Below are 16,055 nucleotides of genomic sequence, written 5' to 3' on the forward strand. Positions count from 1 at the left end.
TTGTGCTTGGGCCACCCGTGTCTTAGGAAGGTGGGTCAGATCTTTCACCCACCCCTGAATCGGCAGAGTGGTCTTAACTATATCTTCAGCCATTTGAGTTATTGGCTCTATGCCTGCAATGCTGAACAGGCAGCCAATAACTATTTTTCAATCATACTGTATCTTTCTTCTGCTCCATGCCAGACCTGAGACCAAAAACCAATGGGGGTCCAAACAGAACTCTGGTGTTGCCACAGGCCTCAACCAAAGCCATCTTGAGTAACGTGAACATCCAACTCGTCTGGAAGAGTAGGATCAAATATACCCAATGCCTGGGCTTGTTTAACTGCCAGTTTTGCCTGTTGGAAAGCAAACAAGTTTCCCCCAAACCCATAGCTGCCCTTTTTTTGTGAGTCTGTACAGTGGCCTTAGCAGCTGCACTAGGTGAGGTATTAAGGAACTCCAATAACCCAATATACCTAGAAACTCTTGCAGCTGCTTCGATGTTGTAGGGACTGGGAATGCCTGAACCTTATCTATGACAGCACTGGGTAGTACTTTGGTCTTTCCTGACCAAACCACCCCCAGGAATTTTACAGACAGGCCCAGATCTTGCCTTTTGGGGATTTATAGCCCATCCCCTCTGTTGTAAATAGGCAGTTAATGAATCTGCTGCCTGCCCTACTGCTTCCAGTGATTTGGATGTCAGCAGGAGATCATCAATATAACGATACAGGTTAACATCATCAGGTTTTTTCCAATGAGCCAGGTCACGCACCACTAGATTGTGACAATACGTTGGTGAATGCACGTACCCCTGTGGCAGGACCTGAAAGGTCCACTGCCTGCCTCCCCACGTAAATGCAAACTGATCTTGCAATTCCTCATCAATTGGAATACTGAAGAACACATCTGCTAAATCTAGGACATGATAGGTTTTTATCTCCCTACTCAGTGTGTCCATTAGGGAGGCAATACTGGGTACGGCCGCATGAATAGGCGGCATGACCTTATTTAATTCTCTGTAATCTACTGTCATTCTCCACGTGCCATCTGACTTTCGCACTGGCCATATGGGGGAATTATATGGGCTGTGTGCAGGTCTTATAATGCCCACTTTTTCTAATTCCTGCACCGTCCTCGATATTTCATCTTGCCCAAATGGGAGTCTATACTGTCTTACATTAGTAATCCAGCACGGTTTCGGCAGGCAAATAGGCCCATGTTTCACATGGCCTCTTAATATCGCCTGCACCACCCAGATACTGATACATCTCTGTCGAAGTCTGAACTCTCCCACAGTTGTCTGGAGAGCCAGACCCCATAGAATATCTATGCCCAAGATGTGTTCCTGGACTGGGGCAATAGATACCTTATACTCCTGGGGTGGGAGACGCCCAGCCCCCAATTTCAACCATGTTTGGGTGACATGGAATTGTCTGTCCCCTAAAACCACCAATCATCACTCTGTCTTCATCAAATTTGGTCAGATTATCTGTAGATAATTGATGTTTCTGCTCCAGTGTCCACTAATGCCATAACTCTTTGAATTTTTTTTTGGGACCAATAAATTGTTAATTCTACATAGGGCCTCCGGTACCGTCTGGAGGCCCGAGGGGGACTAGCATCCCTCATCACACCATGAATTGTGCTATGGCCAATTCTTTTGCTTCCAGTGGCTCAGGCATTGTGGCCCGAGACACCTGAGGCAGCTTTTTTTTTTTTTTTTTTTTTTTTTCATTAGGAACAATGAAATCTTCTAGGAGGTTAGTATTCTCTCTATAACCCTTAGCCTTGGTTTCTTAGGGTAGTTCTGAAATTTTTGGTTGTCCTTTAGTTGTCTCCAAACCTGGAGAAGGACATGGTTGGGCTGGCGGTCAATCTTAGCAAATTGGACCCCAGCCCGAATTAAATCATTAAATATTTGTTTTTGGGAGACCCTTATGGGTCCCGATTGAGGAGCTCGAGTAGCCAGCATTGTGTTGTTAGTCACCGGCAGGACCTCGGCTTCTTCTAATATCTGAATATTGCGCCCTGTCCGCAGGCATTCTGCTTCTCCTAGGTCGGCCACTAACTGGTCAGCTTGCTGGACTACTGCTTCTGAAACCACCAGGGGATTTAATATAGAGACCAAAGTACCATACAGATGAGAGGGAGCATGCTGTAGAATTGTCTCTCTCATCCCTGCTGAGAATTTGACCATATCAGGGCCATCAAATGTGTCTTCATAAATTGCTTCCCTTACGCCTAGTTCACGGATATAATTTTGAAGGTCCTCCGTGGAGGACCGCATCCCTGTATGTAGAGGTATATCAGATTTATTGGGCCATACCATATGGCAGGCCGCCATTAACCATTCTATTATAGAATGGTTTTCATCAAGATATTGATTACCCGCATATAACCTCTGCCTGACAGCAGGATGGACAGTAATGGTGGCCAACTTGGCTATTTCCAGGCCATTCACCAAAACACTTTCTGCCTCAGAATCCCACAGTCTTAATAACCAAGCTGGCACATTTTCTCTAGGCTTCTGCCAAAATCGCTGTACTAAATCCATCAATTCTGTTGCTGTGTATGGCCAGGCTGTTACATGCAAATGAGTCTGGGCAGGGGGCCACTGATCAGGCGGCACCCCTGCTGGTCTGTCCTGTACTTTTTTTGTTTTCTGAGTTATAACAGGACTGACTTCTAGTTCATCTGTCAAAATTGGAGATTTGAGAACTGATTTAGATTTTTTTATTTTCCTGATCAATGCAGTCTGTTGATTCAAGCGTCTGGCCATTGTTTATTGAGATGTTACAAACTTGACCTATTGGAAGATGCAGAATTGGTTTCTTCCCTGTTAATATACCAAGTTCTTGCTCTAACTTTTCAATATGGTCTTTCAAAAGTTGATTTTCATTCTCTAAAGTATTATTTCTCATTTCAGCATGATTTAAAGCATTTAATAGTGGCCATGCCACTGTGGAATCAGCTAATTATCTTTCTTTTGTGATCAGTATATCTTCGCTAAGTCCCTGAAAGTAATCTGCCATGCAATATGGGGAGATGTTTCCCATAACATGTAGGGACCCCATTTTTCGATGATAAGTGCTAGTTCATAATAAGGAGATCGCACAAATCCTGGGATCTGTCCTGGAATCATTTTATCTAGGGGGGTAGCATTCTCCCCCTTGACTCATTTATAGAAATTCCAGAGAAAGGACATGATGTAAATTTTAGTATACTTAGCTTGCCGGGCTCACCAAGTGTATAATCAAAGAATATTGAGATGTTATAATCATGAAGTAAACAAGGGAGTTAGGCAAAGCAGATTATAATAACACAGAGAGGACAGGATGCTTATCCGTACCCTGGGCTCACTTGAGAAACTCCAGCAGAGTGGATCTCCAGAAATGATCCTTTCCCACTGGTAGTCAGCTCTTAAATGGGTCTAGGAGAGGTGGAGCCAGGCTCCACCCCTTCCAGCAGCATCTGTGCTCCCATGGCTGACTCACTGCTCGCCTCAGGTGATCAATCAGAGGCTCAGGCCATAACTCAGCAGTTCCCATACATCTGTTGATACACACAGCTCAAAAATGTTATGTCAAAGTTAGAACAGAGATAAGTGTGAGACGCCGAGATAATTAAAGCTGGTAGAGTCAAAATATCACTGAATAGTTTGGGTTGGAAGAGATCTTAAAGATCAGCTTGTTCCCTGATAAACTGATAGTTACACTCCAGCATAGCCATTGTTAAACTTAATGAAATCATCATTCAATTTTTTTTAATTAAAATTGCACTAAAGAAGTCGAGATAATTTGTTCCTACACGATATAGATTGTTTTTGCCTTCAAATACTTAAATTCACTGTGCTATTTTTCTCTATAATTGGTGTCAAGAATTTATGAAATCTTTCCTTAACATGTAACTAATCTACTGAAGACTCCGAGTTGTAAGAATCAGAAAGTACTATATTCAGTTAGTAGTTCAGCATGACAATGTAATAAGGAAGAATGATAAGATTTGATGCTAGATACTTAAGCAGACATCAGAAAGAAATACAATAGTCAGAAGTTTTCTGCTTTGAGAATAAATTGTGACTTCTGCACATCTAACATTAGATATACTTGATGCATCTTGAAGCAAATAATGAATCACTGATTTTCTTATTGTTCTATTAGGAAATTTCTGAAGAGATGCATGATCTCATTAGTGGTGATGATGAATAGCTATAACTATGGCAACTTCATATTTATAAATATTTGAAGTTATTAATGACAACAGTTATATTTAATATTATGATTTAAAGAACTATTAAAATTAATAAGATTTATAGTATAAAATGTTTTATGGTGAACCCAAGTTCACCGTGTATTGCAATTACTTAGATCATACATTTTCTTTGAGTATTCTTCTTTAAATATCTTAAAGTGGACAGCAGCTGAATCTGAAATACATATATACTACAAACACTGTTTTAGTTTCTCTGACAGAAATGGGTTGAGAATCAGTTACCTTATACCTATTATACTCTTATGTTTCATTGCTCTTATATCCAGTCAGTCTCCTCTTCTCCTGGCTATCCAATCTCAGTTTCCTCAGCCAGTCCTCGTAAGACTTGTGCTCCAGACTCCTCACCACCTTTGTTGCCCTTCTCTGGTTTTACTGCAGGGCGTCGAAGCCTTTCTTGTAGTGAAGGCCTCCAAACCAAACACAGTACTTGATGTGTGGCCTCACCAGTGCTGAGTACAGAGGGATGATCACTTTCCTGCTCCTGCTGGAAACACCATTTCTGATGCATGCTGGGATGCCATTGGCCTTCCTGCCCACTTGGGAATACTCGTAGCTTATGTTCAGCTGAGTGTCAACCAACACCATTAAGTCTTTTTTTTTTTCCACACAAGCTCTCAGGAGGCTCAGGGGAGACCTTACTGCAAAAACATGAAAGGAGGTTGTGGTGAGATGAGTCAGCTTCTTCTCCCATGTAACCAGCAATAGGTTGAGAGGGAATGGTCTTAAGTTGCTCCAAGGGAGATCCAGCTTGGATACTAGGAAAAATTTCTTCTCTGCAAGACTCTTCCAGGGACTCTGCCCCAAGCCTGTAGTATTGTCTGGGATTGTTGTGAATAAAGTACCTGGCGCTTGGTCTTGTTGAACTTCATCTCATTGGCCTCAGCCCAGTGATCCAGCCTGTTCAGATTGCTCTGTAGGACCATTCTAACCCTAGCTGAGCAATATTAGTTTCCATCTCAGTATCATCTGCAGACTTACTCAATCTCTTCGTCCGAGTCATCAACAAAAATATTGAACAGGACAGGTCCCAAGGAACAACACTTGTGACCCATTGCCATTACCTAGCAAAGAGTGTACCTGTCCAAGCCACTGGCTATCAGCTTCTCCGGGAGAGTACTGTGGGAAATAGTGTTGAGGGCTTTCCTGAAGTCTATGTAGACTACATCAACAGCCTTTAATCTTTCTTTTTTTTTCTTTTTTTTTTCTTTTTTTTTTTTTTTTTTTTCATCCTCCTGAATTAAGATTAGATGTAGCTTATTTTAATTAGGAAAAGAAGTTGCTGTTACAACAAACTTCAGTATTAGCAATTCCAACAATTATGTAATATTTGCAATAAATTTTACAGTTTTCTATTTTGCAGAGTTTTATTTAAAATATTTAAAAAGCTAAAAAATGAGTACTGAGCTATTTTTCTTCATTATAGCTTTTAATACTTACTCATCAACAGAGAATAAAGCTGTGTTGGCACACTACCAGTCACATCTGTCTTGTTAAGGAAATAAATTACAGAAACTTTTCCAATTTTCTTGTTTCATTTTGTAAAAAAAAAAAAGAAGAACAATAGATGCTACAAATAATGTGAACATAATGCTACCAGAGGAACAGTTGTGACACTGCATTTCAAATTAATTCTATTCTATGGAAAATATTTGATGGAACACTTTTTTTTTTTTTTTTTTTTTCCTCTCAAGTGAGAATAGCCTCCATATGACAGAGAATAGGCAAAACTTGTTAGTGTTAGAAACCTTTGTCTGAAGGCCATGTTGAAAAATATCATAGCTGTAAGACTTAAGATCTTCCACACTTCTAAGGAAGTGAAGGTTAATAAAGGCAAATTTTGATCTGCAACTCAATCAGAATGATGAGAAATTTTCCACTGACTTAATTTTTCTTGGATGCAAATACTTTGAAATAAGAGGTATAGATTTTAACTACATAATTATTAAGCAATTTTTAAAAAGTTGCCATTATATGTAGTATAATTGTAGCAAACTAGAAAGGACTTCTGGCTTTCAATGTTAACTTCATACTTTAACATGATTCAGATCTGGGAGTCCAGTGTGGTATACAATGATTTATAAAATGTGTTGACATTGTTCAGTTAGGTGACTAGGCAGAGATCGCAATGAGTATAAATGAAAAACACTGTAGATGAGCTGAGCAATAAGCAGTAAAAGAATAGGCATTGTGGATGAAGGAGGACAATATCATTTATGCATAATAATTATAAGGGAAAAACGTTAGCATTCTTTGTTTCAAATTTTGCTCTACTTAGACCATATTCACTTTGCTGTTCTTTTGGAAGTGTTCTTGTACTAGGTTACTTAGTCTGGCAAAAGTTACTGCCAGGTACACACTTTCCAAATTTACATGTACAGAACACAAAAAATAATCTTATGTATTGGAAATATCATCTTATTATCAATAAAAATCACACAAAAAGCATTTAATTATAAGTTAATGAATTGCAGTGCTAGGTACCTAACTCAGTATTGTAAACCAAATTATGGTGAGATAGAAAAAAAAAAATCTTTTTTGGTTTTCATTGTTTAATTTTTTTCAAATACAAATATGCCTCATGAAGTAAATGGAATGAGTTAAAATTATACTCCTAACATCTTACCCATTTTCTCTTTCTTTGCAGCTCTTAGCTGAAAACTATTTCTAGGGAAGAATCCAGATAACAGAAGGCTGAGCAGATGGCCGTTTCCAACTTTGTAGTTCCATAAAAAGTCAGGGCTCTCACTGTTGTTGACATCTGAAGTTGATGCAAGTTGCCTGCTTGACAGACAAAAAATGTAACAGATAGTCAACCCCATGTTCAAACAGCTTGGCTGTTTGGAGACAGCAGTTCGCCCATGTGTTAAAATCAGAAGAAAAATTAAACAGAATCAATATGTCTTCTCAGAAATTTTGCCCATTTACTTTTTTTATTATCAGTATTTTTGCTTTCAGAAATGAACAAAACCAAAAAGCTGGGGTTTTTTTTTGTTTGTTTGTTTGTTTTGTTTTGTTTTAAGAAAAAAAAGAAAGATATTCTAACCGAAATCTTCACAGCATAAGACACAAATTTGTGGTTCTGAAGTAACAATAAAAGTTTTACAAAAGAAAAAGCATCCTTAATATTCCAAGTTATGATTGTGTTATTTACTAATTGTAAAATTATATCCTATGTTTTTGTTTAACCCATCAGGCAGCTAAGCACCACGCAGCCTTTCGCTCTCTCCCCACTTCCTAGTGGGATTGGGGAGAGATTCGGGGGGAAGAATTAGAACTTGTGGGTTGAGATAAAAACTGTTTGCAAGGCAGAAAAGGAAGAGAGGAAAACAAACAAACAAAAAACAATGATAACAGTGGGTATCTATACAAGGGAAAGGCGACCGATGTCATTTACCTGGACTTGAGCAAGGCCTTTGACATGGTCCCCCACCACATCCTTATCTCCAAACTGGAGGGATGTGGATTTGATGGGCAGACCACTCGATGGATAAGAAACTGGTTGAAAGGCCGCAGACAGAGGGTGATCATCAATGGCTCTATGTCCAGGTGGAGGCTGGTAACGAGCGGCGTCCCCCAGGGGTCTGTCTTGGGACCGGTGCTCTTTAACATCTTTATCAATGACATTGATGACGGAATTGAGTGCACCCTCAGCAAGTTTGCTGACGACACCAAGCTGAGTGGTGTGGTTGACACAGTTGAAGGACGGGATGCCATTCAGAGGGACCTCGAGAGGCTAGAAAGGTGGGCCCGGGTGAACCTGATGAGGTTCAACACTGCAAAGTGCAGAGTTTTGCACTTGGGCCGGAGGAATCCCAGGCATCCCTACAGACTGGAAGGAGAGGTCCTTGAGAGCAGCCCTGTGGAGAAGGACCTGGGGGTCTTGGTAGACGAAAAACTTAACATGAGCCAGCAGTGTGCCCTTGCAGCTCGTAAGGCAAATGGGATCCTGGGCTCCATCAGAAGAGGGGTGGCCAGCAGGGACAGAGAGGTGATTGTTCCCCTCTACTCTGCTCTTGTGAGGCCCCATCTGGAATACTGCGTCCAGGTCTGGAGCCCCCAGTACAAGAAAGACAGGGAGCTGTTGGAGAGGGTCCAGAGGAGGGCCACAAAGATGATCAGGGGACTAGAGCACCTCCCCTATGAGGACAGGCTGAGGGAGCTGGGCTTGTTCAGCCTGGAGAAAAGAAGGCTGCGGGGTGACCTCATTGCAGCCTTTCAGTACATAAAGGGAGCCTACAAAGAGGAGGGGAATCAACTCTTTGAAAGGGTGAGTGACAGCAGGACAAGGGGAAATGGTTTTAAGCTGAGGGAAGGGAGATTTAGGTTGGATGTCAGGGGGAAATTCTTTACGGAGAGAGTGGTGAGGTACTGGAACAGGCTGCCCAGGGAGGTTGTGGATGCCCCGTCCCTGGAGGTGTTCAAAGCCAGATTGGATGGGGCCCTGGGCAGTCTGGTCTAGCATTAGGTGGAATGGTGGTGGCCCTGCATGTGGCAGGGGGGTTGGAGATTCATGATCCTTGAGGTCCCTTCCAACCCTGGCAATTCTGTGATTCTGTGATCCACAACACAACTGTTTATCACCCACTTGACAATGGCCAGCCAGATTCCTTGCAGCAGTTGCCTCTCTTGGCCAACAACCAACAGTTTTATTGTTTTTCACATGATGCCATATGGTATAGAATATCCCTTTGGCTAGTTTATGTCAACTGCTCTGGCTACATCCCCTCCTAGCTCCCCCTCCTACCTCCCCATGTCTCTCTAGCTCATGAGACAGTATGGGAATCTGAAAATTACTTAGCAGCACTACTCCACAACAACTAAAACATTGGTATGTTATCAACACTGCTTTTCTTCTAATGCCAAAGCACAGCATCATAATAGATACTACAAAGAAAAATCAACTCTGTCCCAGTAGCTAGGCCATCCTATTATCAAGAATGTTTCATATATGTTTTTAATAGCCAGTGTTTTAGTCTGTACTGCAATCCCTCTTACAGGTGAAGATTGCATTTTACAATGGAACTAAGTATTGCACCATCCTAAAAAAATAATAACTTGACAAAACACAAGAGCTTAGTTCAGACAATATCATTTGCATCCCTATATTGTCAAAACAATCAAGGTTTTACTACTATCACATGGATACATGACAAGCAGCAACTCTATGTTCTCACTAGATAACAATATGTCATGGTTTTGTGGTTTTTCATAGGTATTCCACATCATAATATCATACAGTGCACTGGGAATTAAAGACTTAATGCTGTAGTTCTGTGGATTGTTGATCTATTTCATGAGTTCTGGTGTCAAACGAGGAGAATAATCTACAACTCACAGAACACTCCTTTTTTCCATTTCAGTTTTCCTCTCTTTTTGCTCCCTGGCTACTTCACCTACATCATTAAAGACTTTGGTTTCAGAAACTCTCTCTCATTTTAATTGATTTACTAGCTTCAATTCCAATAATATTGTATTGTATAATATTATGTCATATTCTGCTACTGTGCTACGTAAACTGAGTGTTGCGTTTTGTTTGTTTGTTTGTTTGTTTGTTTTCCCTCCTTAGCTTGTTGCCACCATTTTCCTTTGTCCAGGCCCATTTCCCTACCTCTTTTCCCTTTTGCCCCCACTTCTCTCCTTGCATTCATGGCTCCCTTTGCCTCCTTGTTGCAGAAATCAAACTGAACAGTGACATAACATATTAATTTTCAATGGTTAAGAGAATAGTAGCCTACATTCATCAGGTGCTTTAGAGAGTTTGAAATGTATTTTGTTAATGTACGCTCAGGAAATATTACAGAGCTGATAGCCTCCCTCTCACACAAACTTTACTATAAATTAGATTATCATGGGCAAATATATCTATAACTAAAAGACTAGAGAGGTGGCAACATCTATTTATATTCAAGTAGATTTCCAAAGTTTTCTGTACTTCATCAAGCCTGACAGGATTAGCAAATCATTGAATCACAATATGGTCGAAGTTGAAAGGGACCTCTGGTCCAGTGCCCTTGATCAATCAGGGCTGCCTAGAACAGGTTCTTCAAGACAGTGTCCAGAAGTCAACTAGATATCCAAGGACAAAGACTCAACAGTCATTCTAAACAACCTGTGCCAGTGCTCAGTCACTTGCACAATAAAGGAGTGTTTTCTGATGTTCAGATAGAACATCTTGTGTTCCAGTTTGTTTCCATTCCTTCTTGACCTGTCAGTAGGCACCACTGAAAAAAACGTAGCTCTATCTTCTCTGTACACTCTATTAAGGTAACATGAAGGTTCTACATATTTGGTGAATCTCCGCAAGTCTTCCATACTCTAGGGTAACCAGTTCTCTCTCTCTCTCTTTTTCTTTTTTCCCCCTTAATAGAGATGATTCAACTCCTTCACCATATTTATGGCCACTTGTTGATCTTTCCGATCACATCTCTTTTATAGGGGGGAGTCCAGAACTGGACTCAGTCTTCCAAGTTTGGCTTCACCAATGCTGAGGAGAGGAAGGATTCATTCCCTCACCTTCCAGCAGCACTTTCCTCCTAATGCAGCCAAGAATACCAGCAGACCTCTTTGCAACAAATGCACAATGCACACTGTTAGTTCATATTCAATTTGGTGCTCAGCAGGACCCCTATGTCCTTTTCTATCAGGCTGTTTTACAGCTGGTTTGCATCCAGCACACACTGGTGCATAGCATTTCTTTTCCTCAAGTTCAGAACTTTGCACTTTTCTCTGTTGAACTTCATGATATTCCGATCAGCACATTTTTCCAATTTGTCCAGGCTTCTTTGGATAGCAACATAACTCTCTGGCTAGTCTTCCCACATTTGTGCCATCAGCAAACTTGTTGATAATACCCTGTACCACTGAGCAAGATCACTAATGAAGATGTTCAGGAGGACTGGACCCATTATTTTTCCCCAAGCACATTTTTAGCTAATGGCCTACAAATGGACTTTGCATCATTGAACACCACTATCATGTTTCTTCCTGGTCAAATAATTTTAAACTCTTTTCACTGTCGCCTCATCCAGATGACATATCTGCAACTTGTCTGTCAGGATTTTATGAGGGATAAGAGTTAAAGGTCCTAATGAAGACCCGGTAGACAATATCCACTGTTCTCTCCTTGTGTATTTCGTCTTAGAAGTTGGTCAGTCATAACTTCTCCTTGATGAATTTTGCTGATCAAGGTGTTGATCCTCTATCAAATTTCTTGGGCTCCTCTTGTTTCTAGGATTCAATCCCATAGAATTTTTCCAAGCAGATCCTTAAAGAGGCAAAAATCATATCTTCTGAATTCCAGTGCATCTCAGGAGACACAGCCTTTAGGTAACTCTATTTACTTAAAATTATACATTATCTATATATTCTATACAGTATATTTGAAATATATTAAATGTCTTATATAATAACACAATAAGAGTAGTGGAGACCAAATCCTGAGTTGCATTTGCAGTTATATATTGTAAAAATTGTTTTGACTTTTACTAATTAAAACTCACAAATGGTTATAATTTCAAGTTTATCTGATCTGTTTCATAGGGATTTTCTTAACTAATTAGTTAAGGATAGATAAGGATAGTTAAGGATAGATAAGAAAAATATAATACTTTGAAAAAAATAAAAGTACAGTGTACATGCAGTGTATGAACTGTTTTTGCACTAGTTGCCCTTATCTAATGTTGTTTTATACATTATATAATGTACATATCTAAAAGAAGCACTTTTTCTTTAGTGCATAATGTCACTAGACACATGGATAAAAGAATAACTAAGATAAATCACCTATGTGACATGGTTACAGACTCTGAAAAAATCAGTGACATATGGGAGTAAAATTGATGAATGTGTTTTTAACCATGTTTCTGTAATCCCACTCAATGATCCAAATTCAAAATAACTGTTAGTGGTGCAACTGACATTGACTTACAAGAGTACATTGATGGCACACTGAAGAATAGGTACAGAGAATGAGTAGACTAAGATTTTCAGAATCACAGAGTCAAAGAATTATAGAATGTACAGAGCTGGAATGGACTTATGAGGTTGCCTTTTGTGTAGCCAACTTCTGTCTCCACACAGTGCACCCTAAGAGTTAAATCTTGTCAAAATGCTCTTGAGCACCAACAGGCTTTGAGTTGGGACCATTTGTCTGAGGAGCCTAATCCAGTGCCTGACCACTCTCTCAGCAAACAACATTTTCCTAATACTCAACATGAAATTCCCTGGATGCATCTTTAAGCCATCCCCTTAGGTTCTATCACCAATCACTGAAAAGTTTTTCCTTGTATCCAAACTAAAGCTCCCCAGGTGCAACTTGAGACCATTTCCCCTTGTCCTGTCACCTGTCACCAGTGAGAAGAGGCCACATCCTCTCACTGTAAGCACCTTTTATGAATTTGAAGAGAACAGTAAGGTCTCCCTCAGCCTTCACTTCCCCAGAATAAACAGACCCAGTTGCTTCAGTTGCTCCTTGTAGAGCATATTCTTCAAGACCTTCACAAGCCTTGTTGCCCTTCTTTGGACCTGCTCCAGCACCTCAATGTCATTTCTATATTGATGTGCCCAAAACTGAGCACAGTACTTGAGGTGGGGCCTCACTAGTTCCGAGTACAGGGGCAGGATGACTTCCCTAGTCCTGCTCACTATTCTGTTCCTGATCGAAGCCAGGATGTCCCTGGCCTTCATGGCCACCTTGGCACACTGCTGGCTCATATTCAGCCAACTATCCATCAGTACATCAAGATCCCTTTCCATCAGGCAGCTTTCCAGCCACTCCTCCTTAAGCCTGCAGAGTTGCCTGGGGTTGTTGTGACCAAATTTATTCCCTAGTCTTTATGTAAAACCAGGATTACACCATCCAAGGTGCAGAATCCAGTGCTTGTTCTTGTTAAATTTCACATGGTTGATGATAGTCCACATTCCAGCCTATCAAGATCTCTTTGCAAGTCCTCTCTAAACTGAAGAAAATCAATGAATTCTCCTAATTTAGTATCACTCATTTACTTAGTTTGCACTCTACTCCTCAATTTTAAACAACATTGAAGCAACTGGCTGTCTAAAACTGAGCGCTGGGGAACATCCTTGCTGACTGGACATCGGTCTAATACAATCTCATTTACTACAATGCTTTGAACCTAACTCCAGCCAGTTGTTCAGCCATTGTAGTGTTTAAATGTGTAGCTGTACATTGAACTATTTGTCCAGAAGGGTACTGTGAGAGACAGTATGAAAATCCGGTAAAACAGAAAAAGAAGGCATTTGTTTCTCTTTTCCCACTAGGAGGGCAGTTTTGTCTTAAAAGAATACTGTCAGTAAGTTAAGAAACTATACTGGTTTTGAACAATTACTACACTGACTTTCATGTTAGTCAGTAATTTCCAGAATAACCACCTCCATAGTTACACCAGGCATCAAATTGAGACTGGAAGGTCTATAATTACCAGAGTCCTCTTACTTGCCTTTCTTGAAAATTAGAATACTATTAGCAAGTTTCCAGTCAACTGTAGCCTCTCCATATTCCCTAACATCATTGATAAAGAACTGTGAGTAGCCTTCAGCCAACTCTTTCAGAAACTTGGGATGAATGCCATCATAGACTTATGTCCATTCATCTGCAGCAGCAAATACCATATACACTCAATATAAACTGGGAGCTTCTCCAATCCAGTACTCCAGGGGTCCCAGGGACCATCACTTGTGTTTTAAAAAAACATAAAATGCCTCTGCTTTACTTTCATCCCTATTTGTGAGGTTGCAAAGCTCATCAAGTAATGGACCAATATATATATATATATATATTGTCCTCCATTCACTGCTAATAACTTTCTTAACAAAAATCCTTTTTAGTTATATACCATAGTATTGTCCATCTTCAACTCTAATAGAACATTGGCTGTCTGAATTTTCTTTCTAGAAAGGCAAACAACCTCGCTATAGTCCTCCTGTGAATCCTGATTTTTCTTCCAAAGTCTATACACTTTATTTTTTTCCACCTAAGTTTGGGTTCAGGTAAGCTATGTAAGCCTTCTTCCACCAATATTTCACTTCTGTCATACTGGAATTTCCTTCTCCTGAATTCTTAAAAGATGCATCATAAAAAGTAGCCAGCATTTGTGTACTTTAAAATAGATAGCCAGGGGACTGTACTTAGTTCTTTAAGCCTAATCCAGCTTTTCCAAAATTCAGGGTAATAGATGTACTGGCAGTTTGTTTGTATCACCAAAGATTTTAAACTCAATCATTTTATGATTTCTATGACCAACTCAGACACCAATTTTAATTTCATCCACAGACCATCTTTATCTACAAAAAAAAAAAAAAAAAAAAAAAAGAAAAAAGGAGAACACCTAACGCCTTTACTAGTTGTCTCCCTTATTACTTCAAAAAAGTTATTTTCAGCATGCTTCAGGAACTTACTAGACCTGTTCTTGTCTGTTGTATTATTGACATTCCATATTGTATGATACCATGTAAAACAATAAAGCTCAGGAAACGGAGAGGGTAAACAGAGATGTTTGTAGTTATGGTGTTTGTCTTTCCAAGTAACTGTTATGCGTGCTGAGACCCTGCATTCAAGAATGTAGCTAAACATCTGCATTATAATAGGAAATAGTGAAAAAAGTTATTCTTTTTAATTTTGCACACGGCTTTGCTTCACTTGTTGAACTGTCTTTACCTCAACTGAAGAGTCAGTTTTTGCTCTTCCAATTCACTTTGCCATACCAGTAGGTAAAGTGAACATGTGGCTGGGATGGGGCTTGGTTTCTTGATTGTGTAAACTCATTACAGCCATTTAGAAGAGATCAATCTAAATAGGAAGTTTTACACATCTTTTTACAACTGTTTAGCAATAAGGGTAATACAGATCCTGTCACAATTATGGGTAAATAATGTTACTTAGTATCTCAAGATTTTCATATTCTGTGTTTCCTTAAGAAATCATATAATACAGTGAACATCAATTCTAGGCAATAAAATGTAGACCAATAAGACCAGGACAAAAAGATAAATCTAAGAAAATTTGATGTGTTAACATTATATTTTAAACTAAGTTTAGAATCAAGGAAGTGAGGATTTTAGAATTTAATAAATAGTACTTCTGTAATTTACTAGGGAACCTCTAGAATATTTTATCAGAAACAGGTTTTTCCTCTATATTTGAAGAAAACAATAACATATACAGAGAAATAAATAAACAAATAAATAAAAATACATAACATTCAGTGACTTCAGAAAAATGAAAAACTGAAATTGTGCATAATTATTGGTAAAAAGGCATATAACATCCAAGATACGTAACTGGCTCAAAAAATTATATTTTATTTTTGGATATGGAATTAGTGTTGTGTGTGTGTTTGATTTTACATGTTGAACACTATCCAATTTAGTAAGTTTTTCTTGGATATTCTTAAATAATTTTGTCATTTTATAATATGACAGAAAAAGTGACACCAAAGATTACATTAATGTGTACAGTTCAACTTTACTCTAGTTCCATTTAAATAAATCACTGTGAGCTCACATATTGGCAAAAAAATGTATACTTTTATATATATATGCAAATTCATTTTTTGTTTGTTTTGCACATAAATTAATACCTCTTACTAGTTTCCATTCAGTTAAGAAGGCCTTTGCTTATATTATCACCTGAGCCTTAAAATATTCTGAATTTCTAACTTAAAGAACAGACTGTCAGAAACCTTTATGTCAGTTGCTGAAGGTGAGTAACCACAGAGCCAAAAATGGAAGAGCTGTGAGTTAAGACTCAAAATGAAGGTCTGGGGTCAGTTAAAAAAATA

The 16,055-nt window shown here is 39.2% G+C and overlaps 1 pseudogene; it reads right to left on the reverse strand.

The window, feature by feature from the left end:
* Positions 1-1,738: 1,738 nt before the first annotated feature.
* Positions 1,739-16,055, reverse strand: part of LOC149920144 (uncharacterized) — a 50,052-nt pseudogene continuing 35,735 nt past the window's right edge.

This window comes from Phasianus colchicus, chromosome 1 (genome assembly GCF_987193195.1).
Source record: "Phasianus colchicus chromosome 1, bPhaCol1.hap1.1, whole genome shotgun sequence".
Classification (NCBI taxonomy): domain Eukaryota; kingdom Metazoa; phylum Chordata; class Aves; order Galliformes; family Phasianidae; genus Phasianus; species Phasianus colchicus.